Source organism: Ambystoma mexicanum, chromosome 2q, assembly GCF_040938575.1.
Source record: "Ambystoma mexicanum isolate Mex_15411 chromosome 2q, UKY_AmexF1_1, whole genome shotgun sequence".
NCBI lineage: Eukaryota > Metazoa > Chordata > Amphibia > Caudata > Ambystomatidae > Ambystoma > Ambystoma mexicanum.
The window spans coordinates 480,186,975-480,202,596 of NC_090924.1; the positions used below are offsets into that span (position 1 = coordinate 480,186,975).

General features: G+C 46.5%; 1 protein-coding gene and 1 pseudogene across 1 annotated transcript in view; both read right to left on the minus strand.

Moving 5' to 3' along the window:
• The window catches only part of LOC138568765 (Y-box-binding protein 1-like), a 30,503-nt pseudogene extending 21,865 nt beyond the window's left edge, over positions 1-8,638 (minus strand).
• Positions 1-15,622, minus strand: part of AMZ1 (archaelysin family metallopeptidase 1) — a 486,560-nt gene that overhangs the window by 344,535 nt on the left and 126,403 nt on the right. The window lies entirely within an intron of this gene.

The window sequence follows — 15,622 nt, forward strand, 5'->3', positions numbered from 1 at the left end:
TGTGTTCCCGCACCTCGATCCAGCGTAATTTGCGCCAGATCCTGATTTGCTCAGGGCGGTAAATCCCCATTCTCATTTGGTCCGTTTATCGCCAAAAACGGCCAAGAAATTGAGCACTAGACTCATGATTGGACCAACCCCAAAATGCAGCCGTAATAACGTTAGTGCGGCATTTAAGGGCTATGGCACAACTCATGAGGAGACCCATAGTCTATTTGGTTTATTGAGCAAGAGCTTTTGAAAACTTTGGACAATCATTTTGATGAGTGATAAATTATGTTTAACAATACGACAATCTGAGTGCCAAGTGAAAGACTCATGGAGTGAAAAGAACTTTGTATTGTGTTTGGAACAGAACTTGGCTATTGAAAATAACGTTCGTGGTTTGAACTTTTGATGTGGAAAATGTCTACATTAATCTTGGGGAAGGAGATCCGACCCAGGTTATATGGACACATATTTACAAAGTTTATGTTTGAATATAACTGTTACTTTGTTGAGTTTAAACAGCCATATGGTACTTGTATGATTTTGTTGTATGTATAATTGTGAGCGATTTTGGATGTTAGAGTGTTTTCCTATAGTCTTAGTTTAACAGGCAGGGAAATCCTTGTTAGGTTAGCGAAAGTGAGGCGTTTTTCTCACCCTTATTATTTAATAAAATGGCTACTTATGAGAAAACTTCATCTGCTTCTCTGCATCACATTTCTGGCCCCTCACACTATGCTATACCCATTCTGGGGATTTGAGGGACTACTGGCTATCAGGCCACCACCTGCATCCACGTGTTCACACCAACCCCAGTCCCTTTGTTATCCCTGTTACCGTGGTCCTACAGACCCAGGCCCAGACAATGTTTGGGTAGGAAGCCTACATTGATTGTGGGGCAGTTGACAATTATATGGACATAGAGCTAGCAAAGCAGGTACAGGTCCCTACCCATTCCCAAAACCACCCCACAGGCAGTTGACGGTACTCGCCTAACCTCAGGTGCAGTAACCTCCTGTGGAGAGGGCCTAACCCTGCCTTGCCAAGGAGGTCATCAGGAAATTATCTCATTTCACCTCATCAGCACCCCCAATTCCGTATTATCCTGGATATACCTTGGCTGGAGCTGCATATTCAGGATTGACAGGAAGGGAAATACCTTAACCTTCCCACCAGCTTATAAGGCACCATGTTACCCAGCCATACACAAGACCCCAACCCAGAGACTTGTCTCGGCCACGCCTCCGCAGGAGAACCACACCTTGGAAGTGGTTGGTGAGCTGCCATGCAAGTATGGAGAGTTTGAAGATGTATTTCAAAAGGACCAAGCAAACAGGCTGCTGCTGCACTGTCCATACGACTGTCGGATTGACCTGGTACCGAAAGCACAGATCCTGTGCAGTCATAACTATGCCCCCCATCCCTAGAAAATGAACACTTGAGGTTGTATCTGGACGAATACCTCGCTAATGGCTTCATCAGACTGTATAAATCCCAGCAGCCTCATCCCTATTTTTGGTCCCAAAAAAGTAGGAGGACCTAAGAACATGCATCGACTACCAGGCCATGAACCAAGTCACTGTGTAGAACTGGTACCCTCTTCCTCTTATCCTAGAGCTCCTAGACCAGGTGAAGGACGCAACAGTCTACACGAAACCCGACCTCTGCTGGGCTTACCATCTCATATGGGTAAAAGAAGGGGACAAATGGAAGAACATGTCTGCACCAAGCACGGTCTCTTTGAATCCAAGTCACGCACTTTGGGCTGTGCAACACACCAGCTGCCATCCAGTACTTTTGAGTGACATGCTGCAGGAACTATTCATGTTTGTACCATCCTCTATATCGGCGACATTCTAGTTTACTTGAAATCCATCCAAGAACAAACTGGGCACATGCGAACCATACTGTGCAACATCACCTCTTCAAGAAGCTGGAGAAGTGTTCCTTCCATGTACAAAGGGTAAAATTCCTAGGCTTCATCCTGACCGCCCAGGGCATTATGATGGACAACAGGAAAATCAAAGCCATCCTTCAGTGGCCTTCTCCAATGTCAATATAAGTGGTCCAGAGCTTTTTAGGGTTCTCATACTTTTACTGATGCTTCATCCCAGGATTCTCAGAAGTAGTATACCCTGTCACCTAACTCCTATGAAAAAATAAGGCCTTCATCTGGAGGCAGGAGGCAGAGCAAGCCTTCATTGCTTTAAAAGTTCCCTTCACCACCGCCCCAGTGCTACTACACCCCCTTACAGAAAAACCCTTCATAGTGGAAACTGACGACTCCTATGTCACCATGGGCACGGTTCAATAGCAACAGAATCTAGATACAGGTTCTCTTCACCCAGTGGCTTTCTCGTGAAAGAAATTCACCCTGCCGGAGTTCAGTTATTCCATAACCGATAAAGAGTTATTGGCCATAAAGGCAGCCTTCAAAAAATGGAGACACCAGCTACTGAGGGCTAGGCACACTGCTCAAGTGTTTACCGACCACCGTAAACTGAAGTTCTTGAAGTCTCTGCGCCAACTGAGTTGGGCGCTTTTCTTCTCTGAGTTCGACTTCATCATCACTTACCATCCCGGCGTTCACAACAGGAAGGCTGACGCCCTCAGCAGGATGGGTCTGAGTAGAGATGAAGAAGAGCAAGTGCATGCAACTCCAGAACCAGCTCCCATCATCCCTGAAGAGAAGGTCCTAGGAAGAATGGAAAAGGGGGCCAAGAATGTGCCCGCACTACAAGACAGCATCTGCCGCCAGTTGTCTTTGGAGGACCCATAGACATGAGTCAGCGCCAGCCCAAAATACAGTGCAAGAAACAGCTTGCCTTATCACTGTGACCGCCGATACCTCCCTGATGTCGCTTATCGGAACCAGGTCATGGGCAGCTAACACAACACACTCCTGGTAGGACACCCCGGAATCAAGAATACTCTGCTAAAGATCTGCTAAAGATCCAACAGGGTTGTTGGTGGCCTATGCTCGCTAAAGACACAATGCAAAATGTACTGTGCGCAATGCAAATATCAAGGACTCTTGCAACCACTCCCTCTGCCTCCACCCCATTGGCACACATTGTCAATGGACTTCATAACCGTCTTACCCCCCTGCCATGGTTTCAACACCATCTTGGTGGTGGTAGATCATCTATCCAAGATGATACACTTTGTCCCTCTGAAAGGAGTCCCTAACGCTACCACCTTGGCACAAACGTTCCTACAGTAAATCATGCACCTGTAATGTTTCCCGTCCATTGTTATTTCGGATAGAGGAAGCCAGTTTCTCGCTCGTTTATGGTCCTGTTGTTGCTCCCTGGCTCAAATCGATGTACGCTTATCCACCAGCTATCACCCGCAAACTGATGGGCAAACAGACAGGGTGAACCAGTGCCTTGGTGTATGCTATTGCAAAAAGCCTCATAGTGGGTCAACATTTTGTGCGTTTCGGAGTACCACTACAACAACACCCCCATTCATCCACAGGCTACACCCCACATTACCTCTTACATGGGTGGCACCCACGAATATCAGTATATGACCCAGTGGAGCTCATGGGACCTCCCTTTGAGCCTATGCACAAGTCAAGTCTTAAACACCTGACATATAAAACTGCCTTCTTGGTGGCTATTACATCCATAAAAAGAGTTAGTGAAATTCAAGCATTGTCATTGCAGGACACATTCTTTGTCATCCACAAGGATAAATTGGTTTTACGAACACACCCTAAGTTTTCACCTAAATTCATTTTCAAATTTCACGTGAACCAATCCATTGAGCTACCGGCCTACTTCCAGAACCCAACAAGCTCAGGTGTGAAAAAACTCCATACACTAGATGTAAGGAGGGAGGTCCTTTACTATGTAAACAAGACCAGACCGCTCAGGAAAACAGACCAACTGTTTGTCTCCGTAGCACCAGGCAGAGAAGGAGACCGCATTTAAAAAAAACAAATGCATCTCCAGATGGATAGTCAGATGCATACAGCTCTGTTACTCATTATCAAGCAAAACACTGCCTTTCACACCAAGAGCTCACTCCAAAAGGGGTACATGAGCTACTTTGGCTTTCATCGGCACAGCTAAATTTGTTTTTTTGGCAGGACAAGGTGAAAACACATGCAGCAACTGGGCAGAGCAAATTCTATTTTTGGCAGGACAAGGTGAAAACACATGCACCACTGGGCAGCTAATTTAGTGGGAGTCCAGATGAGATGGAGTTAGAGGTGCGACAGTACCAGCTGTGAAGGAAGAGGATTGATGAAGTTAGTTGAGGGAACTGACTTTCAGAGAAATGTAAGATGCTCCTATTAATTCAGTGTGTCTGGAACGTGTGGAGTTCTCCTCAGCCTCCATTTGCAAATGGGGGTGTGGTGTAGGAGAGGACCCTCATACCCGACCAGGCAACCGACAGGGAGCAGACAGAGTCTTTGTTGCGGGCCTTAGGTGGACCGGGCCGCTCCCGCTTCATGGTTGCTGGGATTGGTACACGAGGACCCAAACAGCCAATGGGTGGGGGACCAGGCTCCTCAGTCTAGCAGTTCTCCTAGTATGTGAAAGTGAGGCGGCCATCTTTGCAGGGCCTCAAGGTAAGGTGAAAGAACAATTTGCAAACAAAAAAGCCGGAACGACCGGGGTGTCTGCGCAGGATGAGATTTCTGCAGAAGGTTGCAATTCTCGAGTGACGATTTTCTATTGCAAATTAGATTCAAATTTAGATTTTTCATTTGCGTCATTTGGTAAGCATTTTGTCGCACACAATCTTTTGAAGGGCTTTGTGAGGACGGGAGCCGTGCACACACCACTTTATCTTGTCTGATCGTGTGCGTCACTCAAAGGTCCATGTACACACTTGTGAAATTGCTTGTCAAGACGGAAAATGCAGCTTCCCCAACCCCCCGCAACATCTAAACAACTTATAATTAAGGCTTCCGATTTTATGGTTTTTAGTTTTGCCATTTCCTTCTGTATTTATCCATATTTGTTTATTCTGTATTCATCCACATTTATTTTTGTCATATAAAAAGATCATTCGCAACCAGTATTTTTCTGCATTTATTCTAATAAAACAATACATTCATTAAAGCACACATGCAGGCATATAGGAAAGAAATGCAAGCTCAATTCTTTCATCTTTTTCCCACTCTTTGAACCTCAAAGGAAAACCTGCTGCCAGGGTTCTGGTAGCCCCAGATCTGGCTGCATGGGTCTACACAATGCTCATGGTGCGTTGGTAAGCATTTATTTTCTGCACTGTGTCGATGCGTACCTCGACGCAAATGAAAAATCTAAATTTGAATCTAATTTGCAATAGAAAATCGTCACTCGAGAATTGCAACCTTCTGCAGAAATCTCATCCTGCGCAGACACCCCGGTCGTTCCGGCTTTTTTGTTTGCAAATTGTTCTTTCACCTTACCTTGAGGCCCTGCAAAGATGGCCGCCTCGCTTTCACATACTAGGAGAACTGCTAGACTGAGGAGCCTGGTCCCCCACCCATTGGCTGTTTGGGTCCTTGTGTACCAATCCCAGCAACCATGAAGCGGGAGCGGCCCGGTCCACCTAAGGCCCGCAACAAAGACTCTGTCTGCTCCCTGTCGGTTGCCTGGTCGGGTATGAGGGTCCTCTCCTACACCACACCCCCCATTTGCAAATGGAGGCTGAGGAGAACTCCACACGTTCCAGACACACTGAATTAATAGGAGCATCTTACATTTCTCTGAAAGTCAGTTCCCTCAACTAACTTCATCAATCCTCTTCCTTCACAGCTGGTACTGTCGCACCTCTAACTCCATCTCATCTGGACTCCCACTAAATTAGCTGCCCAGTGGTGCATGTGTTTTCACCTTGTCCTGCCAAAAATAGAATTTGCTCTGCCCAGTTGCTGCATGTGTTTTCACCTTGTCCTGCCAAAAAAACAAATTTAGCTGTGCAGATGAAAGCCAAAGTAGCTCATGTACCCCTTTTGGAGTGAGCTCTTGGTGTGAAAGGCAGTGTTTTGCTTGATAATGAGTAACAGAGCTGTATGCATCTGACTATCCATCTGGAGATGCATTTGTTTTTTTTAAATGCGGTCTCCTTCTCTGCCTGGTGCTACGGAGAAAAACAGTTGGTCTGTTTTCCTGAGCGGTCTGGTCTTGTTTACATAGTAAAGGACCTCCCTCCTTACATCTAGTGTATGGAGTTTTTTCACACCTCGGCTTGTTGGGTTCTGGAAGTAGGCCGGTAGCTCAATGGATTGGTTCACGTGAAATTTGAAAATGAATTTAGGTGAAAATTTAGGGTGTGTTCGTAAAACCAATTTATCCTTGTGGATGACAAAGAATGTGTCCTGCAATGACAATGCTTGAATTTCACTAACTCTTTTTATGGATGTAATAGCCACCAAGAAGGCAGTTTTATATGTCAGGTGTTTAAGACTTGACTTGTGCATAGGCTCAAAGGGAGGTCCCATGAGCTTTGCGAGTACTACATTGAGATGCCAGCCTGGCGGTGGGTTTGAAATTTGAGGGTGGAGTCTCTTTACTCCCTCCATGATTGCTTTAATGATGGGAACGTTTCGCCTTGATACTTTACTCTGAGTGGTGGTGTAAACTCATAGAGCTGCAAGGTGAACTTTAATAGAGTTGAATACTAACCTTGAGTTTATCAAGTGGAACATATAGTTTTGAATGTGGGATGGAGTACATTCTATGGGGTTTATTTGTTTTGACTGGCACCAAATTACACATCTCCTACACTTGTCGAAATAACAGTGTGTGGTGTTTGGTTTACATGCCTCCTTGAGGATATCCATACACGTCTGTGGTAGATTTAGATGTCCAAACTCTATGACCTCAGGAGCCATACTGCCAAGTTCATTGAGTGAGGTTGAGGGTGTATTGTTATTCCCCCGTGTTGGGTGAGCAGATTGGTCTGGCACAGGAGTTTGATGGGATCGCCAGTTTGCGCAGATGTGGATACCATGGTTGTCTTGCCCACATGGAAGCAACTAGGATGAGCGTCACTTGTTCTTTGTGAATCTTGTTCACCACCCTGCTCATTTGAGAAGTTGGGGGAAAGCATAAGCAAATTTCCCTGACCAGTTTATTCATAGGGCGTTCCCCTTGGAGTCTGGTTGGGAAAACCTGGACGCGAAGTCTGGGCATTGCTTGTTTTCTCTTGTAGCGAACAAGTCTAGGGTGGGGTAACCCCACTGTGAGAAGGTGTGGTCTATGACATTTGTGTCTAGTTGCCACTCATGTACCTCTGGTAGGGTATCTTTGCTCAGCAAGTCTGCTAGGGTGTTGAGTTCCTCTGGAACGTGTTGGGAAGATAGGAACATCCCCAATTTGGGTGCCCATGTCCATATTTTCTGTGCTAGCTTGGACCGATTTGGAGAATGTGTGCCCCCCTGCTTGTTGATATAGAACATAGCAGTGGTGCTGTCGGTTAGGATCTGTACCGACTGATTTGTCCGCTGAGCTTTGAATGCTTGAAGCACTTTGAATACTGCTAGAAGTTCCAGCAGGTTGATGTGGTTTTGTGCTGTGATGTGAGTCCACAGACTATGCGCTGTGAGATGAAGGTGATGTGCCCCCCACCCGGAGAGGGACGCGTCTGTTGTTACTACCGCTTTCACCGCCAGATTGGGGAAGGGATTTCCCTTCAACAGATTCTCCTTTGTCCACCAGCAAAGCTTTTGTACTAGTGTTGGCGAAACGACCACTAGATCGTCACACTGACGGATTGCCTGAGACCACTGTTTCGCCAACCACTCCTGCATGGGGCGCATGCACAAACCTGCGTGTGGGACCAGGTAAATGCAAGATGCCATCATGCCAAGCAAATGCACAGCTTTGCATACGCTTATCTGGTGACCGGCTTGATATTGAGGTGTTTGCAGTAGCATGTTTTTTTACGCTTTCCTTTGATGGAAAGACTAACCCTTCTTCTGTGTTTATGACAGCTCCTAGGAACTGTTTGGTCTTATTTGCCACAAGGCTTGATTTTATTTCTCGTTTATAGAGAAGCCCAATTGGAAGAGAAGGTTTATAGTTCTTTGAGTATTTTGCCTGCAAATTACAGCAGACTACCCTGTAATTAGCCAGTCGTCCAGGTAGGGGGTACAATGGGATTTCCTCCCTGCGCAGGTGCGCTGCCACCACCGCCAGTACCTTGGTGAATACCCTTGGAGCGGATGCTATGCCAAAGGGTAGCACCTACAATTGGAAGTGCTGGTTTGCTATCTTGAAACGCAAGAATTTTCTGTGCACTGGGAACTTTGAAATATGAAAATAGGCATCTTTCGTATCCAATGTTGCCATGTAGTCCCCCGCTTTAGCAGTGGGATTACTTCATGTAGCGTTGTCATGCTGAATTTTTGTGGCTTGATATAGGTGTTTGCAGGGCGTAGGTTTAATACTGGGTGCGTTGCTAGATCTTTCTTTGGCACAAGGAAGTAGGTTGAATTGATACCCTTGTTTACCTGGTTCGCTGGGACGATTTCGATGGCATCCTTGAGCAGCAGCGTTGCGACCTCCTCCAGAAGGATGCATTGCTCCTCCTTCGTGGTTGGTTTTTGACGCGGGGATGGTTTGAGGGTCGCTAAAGTAATTCCATGCAATAACCGCCTGCCAAGTTCGATAGCACCCACTTTTCCGAGGTGATTCCCTCCCATGCGTGGGAGAAGTGTGTTATACGCCCTCCTACTGGAGAGGCATGGGAGGGGACCTGAAGCGGGTGGTCATTGTTTAGGAGGTGTTGCTGCACCTCTGGAAGTGGAGGACCTCCCCCAGGCACGAGATCTGCGCTAGCCTCTTTGGAAACCTTGCCAGGCTTGTCCCTGATTGTTTCCCCAGGATGAGCCCTGACCTTGGCCATAATCGGAACCCTTTTGCGAGTTTTGTCCTCGAAAGTGATGAAAATTCAAAAGTGTCATACTCTTCTTTGGACGATTTTAATGCATCCTCTACAGCTTTCCCAAACAGGACATTTGGTTCTATAGGAATGTTTAGGAGTGTTGCCTGCGTCTCCAGTTTGAATCCTGACTGGCGAAGCCACACATGGCATTTTAACATTGTCCCCTCGGCGATGATTCTGCCTGCGTTATCTGAGGTATCCAAGTTATTTTTCAGGATGCAGTTCGACACTGCCTTTTCCTCCGCTACTGCGAGGGACAGTTGTGATTTGAGGGGTTCAGGTGTTGATGCCATTAGAGTTGCAACCTCATCCCAATCATGGCAGTTGTAACTCACCAATAATGTGGCGTTGTTTGCAACCCTTGTTGAAAGGCCGCTGAAGTGGCCACATTCCTCCCTAGTGTGTAAAGCTTTTTGCTTTCCTTATCTGGGGGAGCTTCAGATGAAGCTAGCAGTGTTCCTGCCCTTTTTCCCATAGTGGATACTACCAGCGAGTCTGGTTTTAGTTGTCCTCTTATATAAAGAGGGTGTGAGGGGGCAGGGCGAAACATCTTTTCAGTACGTTGAGCAACACAGGTTAGATTCCCGGGTCCGCCTCTGGGTATTAAGCGTGTTATAAATAACCTATCATATCATACAATGGTTCACAGCCCGCGTTTGGTTTGGAGTCTCCAGCGAGGTCTGAATTCTCCTTTGTATGGATTGGAGGAGGGGTATGAACTGGGTAACAGCTTTTTTATCCCCTAATATGTCCTCTACGAAATCGTTATCTAATTGCGTGTAAACGTCCTCGTCATCATCCTCATCATAATAGTGGTCACCCCCCACGTCCCCCCGGGCTAAACTGCAGTGAGGACAGTGTCTGAATTGGAATAATACAGATCATATTGGACAAGGTCTTGCTGAGGACTAATTAAGAGGGTGCTGGGGCGTGCCCTCTTTGATGGGGGTTGTGATGTGGATGCGCTACCAGTGGGTGGCGTATGCTGTAGGTTGTGTAATGCATGTGGGTTTTTGTCAAAGGAATTGGCCATGAAAGACATTCTATGCATTACCCTATCAGTGGGGGTCATTCCGAGATTGGAGGTAGTCAAGGCGCTATTTGCACCATTACTCCCTCCAATAACGGGACCGAGTCCGGTGTGGTGCAATGGGGACTTACCAGTCTAATCCAACGTGGCGGGACTGGTAAATCCCCATTGCACCAACCATTCCCCATTCCAATTTGAGCCCCCATTGGGAATGGGGAGGGTGCAAATAATGGGCTCACGAATGGCAAGCCTGTTATTTGCGCCCTGGTCCCTTAGCGGGACCCGTAAGGGTCGTGTGGGCAACCACACGTCCCTTAAGGTTCCCCCTAAGGGACCTCAGAATTGGGTGGTAGGGGATTACCGGCACCGTCTCCTTATTGGTGCCCGGTATCCCCTACCGCTCACCTCGGAATGACCCCCAATGTCTTCACAGGACCATTGAGAGGAACAACTTGGTATATTAAAAGGATTTGGAGGTAGAAGAGTGTGTGGCAGAGGAGTCTGTGTTGTCTCTGGAGTAGGCTGCTTATGTCTCATAGCACCTGTTAAAATACCCTCTTTCTTTCTGTGGGGTGTGCCTTTCTCCTTATGGGAATGGTGACTCTTAGAGGAGATTGATGGCTCTTAGAGGAGTGTTTCTTCAACGTTCTCCCTTTGAGGAGTGTCTCCGGGAAATGTTTCTGCACTAGCTGGGCTCTTTTCCAAGAACTGGTGCTTATCACCAATTTTGACGTTATCGAGTGTCAAGTCTCGGCGGAAGGGAGGTCCGAAGCTGTGTCACCCGACACTCGGCTTTCGGCCACTGGTTTGGACACAGCATCAATGTCACGTTTGTCGTGCACCTTTGGAGGCCTGTCATGTGGTGATCGAGGTCTTGAGTGCCCAGAGGACAGGGAGCTTGTGGACTTACCCCTTGGAGCTGTGGCTGGGCATGTTCAAGATAGTGTAGTCGACTTACGGCCGCAGGGTATGTGCTTGGTGTGAGTTGCACTGTGTGTGCAACTGCCGCCGGGTGTCATCCCCGTAACAGCACTGCCGGCCTGTCTATTGGGGTCGGGTGCTAGAACATGGGAATCGATCGACAATGCCCCTCGTTGTGGTCCTGTGCAAGGAAAAGATCGCACACTCAGTGCTTCTCTTTCCAGGGGAACTTTTTATTGCAACTCGGGCAGAATGTAAATGGTGTATTTTCCATAATTTGATGGAAGGGCAGCAAGGTGAAAATTGAGAGGGTAAAAGGGAATATGCATTCTCTTAGAGCCCTAAGAATTGTCCACCCCCCACTCTTCCTACTGTCAAGGGTGAGGCCTGATGCGGCCTTCCAAGGGAAAAGGGGTGCGTCGAATCAAGGTCTTTGTTTGACGTTTGTTCTTTTTCACCGCCATCGAAGATGTTGTCGAAAGTCGGCAATTCAAAGGATAGAAAGAGTGTTAGGCGGAAACCTGTGCAGTTCCCTCTGGGACCACTGCAAAATATTTAGGACTACAGGTGTTTGGCAGTAAACCCACTTGGTAGCAGTCTGTACCACACAGATTCACTTGGTAGCTGTGGCTGACAGTCAAACTTCCCTCAAGAAGAGTTAGGCAGTATGTGGAGTATACAATATAGGGCAATTCTACACAGTAAGACAAGCACACACGCAACAAGGCTTCGGTGTAAAGATATAAAGGTATTTATTTATAACGACACATCTATAGAAAACACTCTGGCACTATTACGGCAAACACTTAAATTACAATTACTCTACGAAGGAAACAGATCAATCCCCCTAACAATAGTTCGACAAGTCTAGGTTCTACCAGCATCACTTATTTGCAGACAGAGGTGTATGCTTCAACCTAGATGGCACTCTAGTATTGGTTAGGACGGGAGAGAAAAATAAGCAGGTTACGAAATGAACACAGTTCAATACTTCACGGATAAATGCAAGGCAAGAAGACAAGAACCACGATAGATCATAAAGTTCAGAGGCCAGGCCCACTCGGAGAGAGGCAAGGCGATATGTCCCAAAAAGTCTCTTAGTGGAAATGCGTTCGAGTCTGTGTAGAAAATTGTTATCGGAAGTTTGGACCAGTTCAGAACAACACGCTAAAGAAAGCTTGGAGGCGACCCAAAGGAAAGGCGAGGATTAAGACACCTCACTCGATCCGGCAGAAAGGGAAGCCAGGCGGATACGGTACCTTGTTTGTGGAGAGACAGCTCCGGCGGGGGCAGTTGTTCCTGGTGGTGGATGCACGTCGGGTCTTTGCCAAGAGTAGAGATGATCTCGTCGTCGAAGAAAAGTGAAGTCCGGTGCACCACCAGGGAAGAGACCAGCCGCGGAGTGCTCCGTCACAAGGCACCACCTTTTGGTCGCGGTACAGGGGTAGTGGCTATCCGGTTGCCGAGGTGCTCTGCACGGGCAATTCGACCACTGCGTCCTGGGGCGAAGAAAAAGCAAAGGGGACTGGTTGTTCCCACCAGTCAGGGGAAGAGACTCTCCGGCAGGGATATCTCCTCTGTCGTCGGGAAGTGGTGAGTCGGTTCCGCAGGGCTCCACCGGAGGTGTCGTCGTGCAGGTCGGCTCAGCATTACCCTCGTCGGATTCTTAGGTCCTGTGGCAACGTCTGAAGATCCAGTCCCAAAAGCCCTGCTTTTATGCAGAAAACCCCCATTCATTCAGCCTAGCTGTCAATCAACACATGCTAAGTGGTGAGCGGGGAGGCTCACCACTTGGGCCAATCACACCAGAGGGCGACCGGAGTTGGCAAGGCAACTCGGTCCAGGGTGCCTAAACCCCCTCCCACACCCCTGTGGTAACCCAGACAGAATGGCACCACTTTGGAGGGTCTCTGTACAGAAGCCCGCCAAAAGTGGAACAAAGGGCTCAACCTTTGGTTTAGGAGTCACAGAGACGAACACAGACGCCATTTTAAAAACCGAGTTCTGGCAGAAAATACCATCCAGTAAACTTATTTAAGATAAGTAAACTGATGGTATGTTAGAGATTAACGAGGAAAAGTATCAATCTCCAACAATGGGAAGAATCCCATAGGGTTATGTTCGGGGTCGAACATAACAAGTAGTTTCCACTGCCACCAGCCAAAACTCGACGAGGGGGGACGGGACAGTGCCCCCTCGAATAACAGACCTAGGAGTAATCGAATTACCCCTACTAGTATGGCCACAATAGGATGGTTTGTACTAGTTCTGTTAGTAAATTTAGGTCTAGTAAAGCCAATGGTGACTTTACATGCCCGGGGAGACAGTAGTCAGTCCCCGGGTATGGAGTCTATGGTGGAGGTCCGCTAGGACGCCCCAGTGGTACGGCACGTAGGGTGCGGTGTAACACACATAGAAAAACATATGAGACCCTATGGAGTAAAAGACCCCATAGCCCATAGAACACATTGACATTCAAAGGAATTACACACATTCATGTCCAAGAGTGGGAGAAAAAGTGTTTCACTCTTGGCAGGATGGAAAAAACAAACTCCAGAAATCCAGCAAAGCTGCTAGGGGACTTACTAGGTTAAGAAATTCAGCCTAAACAGAGAATTCTCCCTAACAAAGAGTAACTAACTCTAATTATTTTTCAATCAATGGTGTTAGCCGATATAGGAACTCTGTGATTAAGCATCCATCGAAGATGGCAGAAAAAAACAATCTCAGGGACTTTGCAGCATGAAGGACCATGGGTACAGTGGACGTCACACTAGGGATAGTTTTACTGGCACGTCCTGTCGACGTCCCTTTTCGAGTTTTGAAAACAACAACTGTAATACTCTGCAGCTTCCACTAAATGTCAGCCTATGCATAGCATGTGATATAAGCAGATTTCACAAGCATCAGAACTGTATATACATATGTATGTATGTGTTTGAATGTAATGCATTGTGTATGTGTGTTTGTGCATGAATGACTAATTGAGTGAGTCTAGCTGTGCATGTATGTATCTGCATGTTGGATAAGAGTGTGTTTGTGTGTGTGCTAGCTTACATTGTACGAAAGACAACATTAAAATCATTTGTGAAATGCTCCTGTGCACTGTTGGTGACTTGCATCTACAAAACCAATTGCAAACTGTTTGGCTTTTTTACCCAGTTTTTTCACAGTAAGTGTGCTGTATAATGCACCCTTTTAACTCAATATTATGCCCCTCCCCTCGCCCCCATTGGTTGGTACAGGCTCCCTCTTTATGCTCGTTCACTGGCATATTTATGGGAAATATTTATGCCGCTCCAATAAAAGAATTCACCAACCATCAATGGTTGTGGAACCAGCTACGTGCATGTGATTTGTATGTGATTTAAAGTGACCAATTGTGGCCTAGATATGTTGTCCCATCTATGCCAGTAATGGTCACTTTGAAACACATGCACGAAGCTGCTGCCACACCATATCTATGCCAGTAATGGTCACTTTAAATCATATATGAATCACTTCATGTATGTGATTTAAAGTGACCGTTACTGACATAGATAGGCTGTGGCAGCATGAAAATAATTTAAAGTGCTACTATATAATTTTTGGTCTGGCATTTACTGGATTTGTTCATGTGAACCAACTATAAATTGTATGGCTTGTTACCTCTTTTGTTAAACATTGTTCTGCAAAATGCATTATTCCAGCACATTTTAAAAAAAATGTTATCCACTTAATTATGCTGTGCTCTCTCGCTACGTTTGGTTGCTGGCGCTAATTTGAGGAAATATTTAGGCCCTTCCACTAAATATATTCACCAGGCAGAACTGCCCATGAATCATTACATTTACCGGATATTTGTATTGTTTCTGTAGAGGAACAATAATGAATTGTAGTGCGTTTCAACTCATTTTTCTTCAACATTTTCATGCAAAATGTATCTTTTCAGCACGATATCTTAAAAATAATTCTCAGAAGGATACCCCCCTCCCCCTACGCCCTTAAAACGGTTTCATTATTTATGGCTTCCTCGTTACGCTCAGTCGCTTTTTGAGGAAAGATTGAGAACCCTTCACTGAAAACATCACCACCCCTGTGGGGACTCACCTTTGAATTGTTTAGAATCTTGGTGGTCCTTCAGCAGATATCTGCCCCCCAGCACCTAACGTTGCCCCTGCCACTGCCCGCGAGGATGAGGCAGCGTGGATGAGGAATATCTATTTTGAAGGTAGAGTGCATTTCCCAGTCACTGGTCCTGGGAACAGCATGTTGTGCTTGCCTCAAGCCCCTGTGTTATGTGAAGTTCCAATTTTGAATAAACGTGTTTTGGTACTTAAATATGAATCTTCTTTGTTTAACTGCATCTTTGCTTAAAGGTGACTCACCCACTACAAATAAAGTGGGGGCATAGGCAACTCATGTTTTACAGGGACAATTACTCTTGCACTCCACTTTTCTATACACAAATCGCTCATTAGATATGGTTGTCCAGTGGCATGGGGCAGCTTAACCTGCTCCTCCCAGTGTAACAGGTAAAAGCACCACGGAAACTTAGCATGGCACCCGGAAAGGGAGTGCAATTATATTCACAAGGACCACCAACCAAGGGCTGCACCTAGAAAGAATTCAGAGGATTTTAGGCACCACCCACCCTAAATGAAGATCCCTACTATGGTCTACATGATTATCACTGCCTTTGCAGGGTGTCACAATGCGGGAGTAGGGAGCTGGGTGATCTCAATGCAGCTGCGGGATACATCCAGTTGCTAGTCACAATTTTCCAAAGACACGTCACTATACTGATTTTCA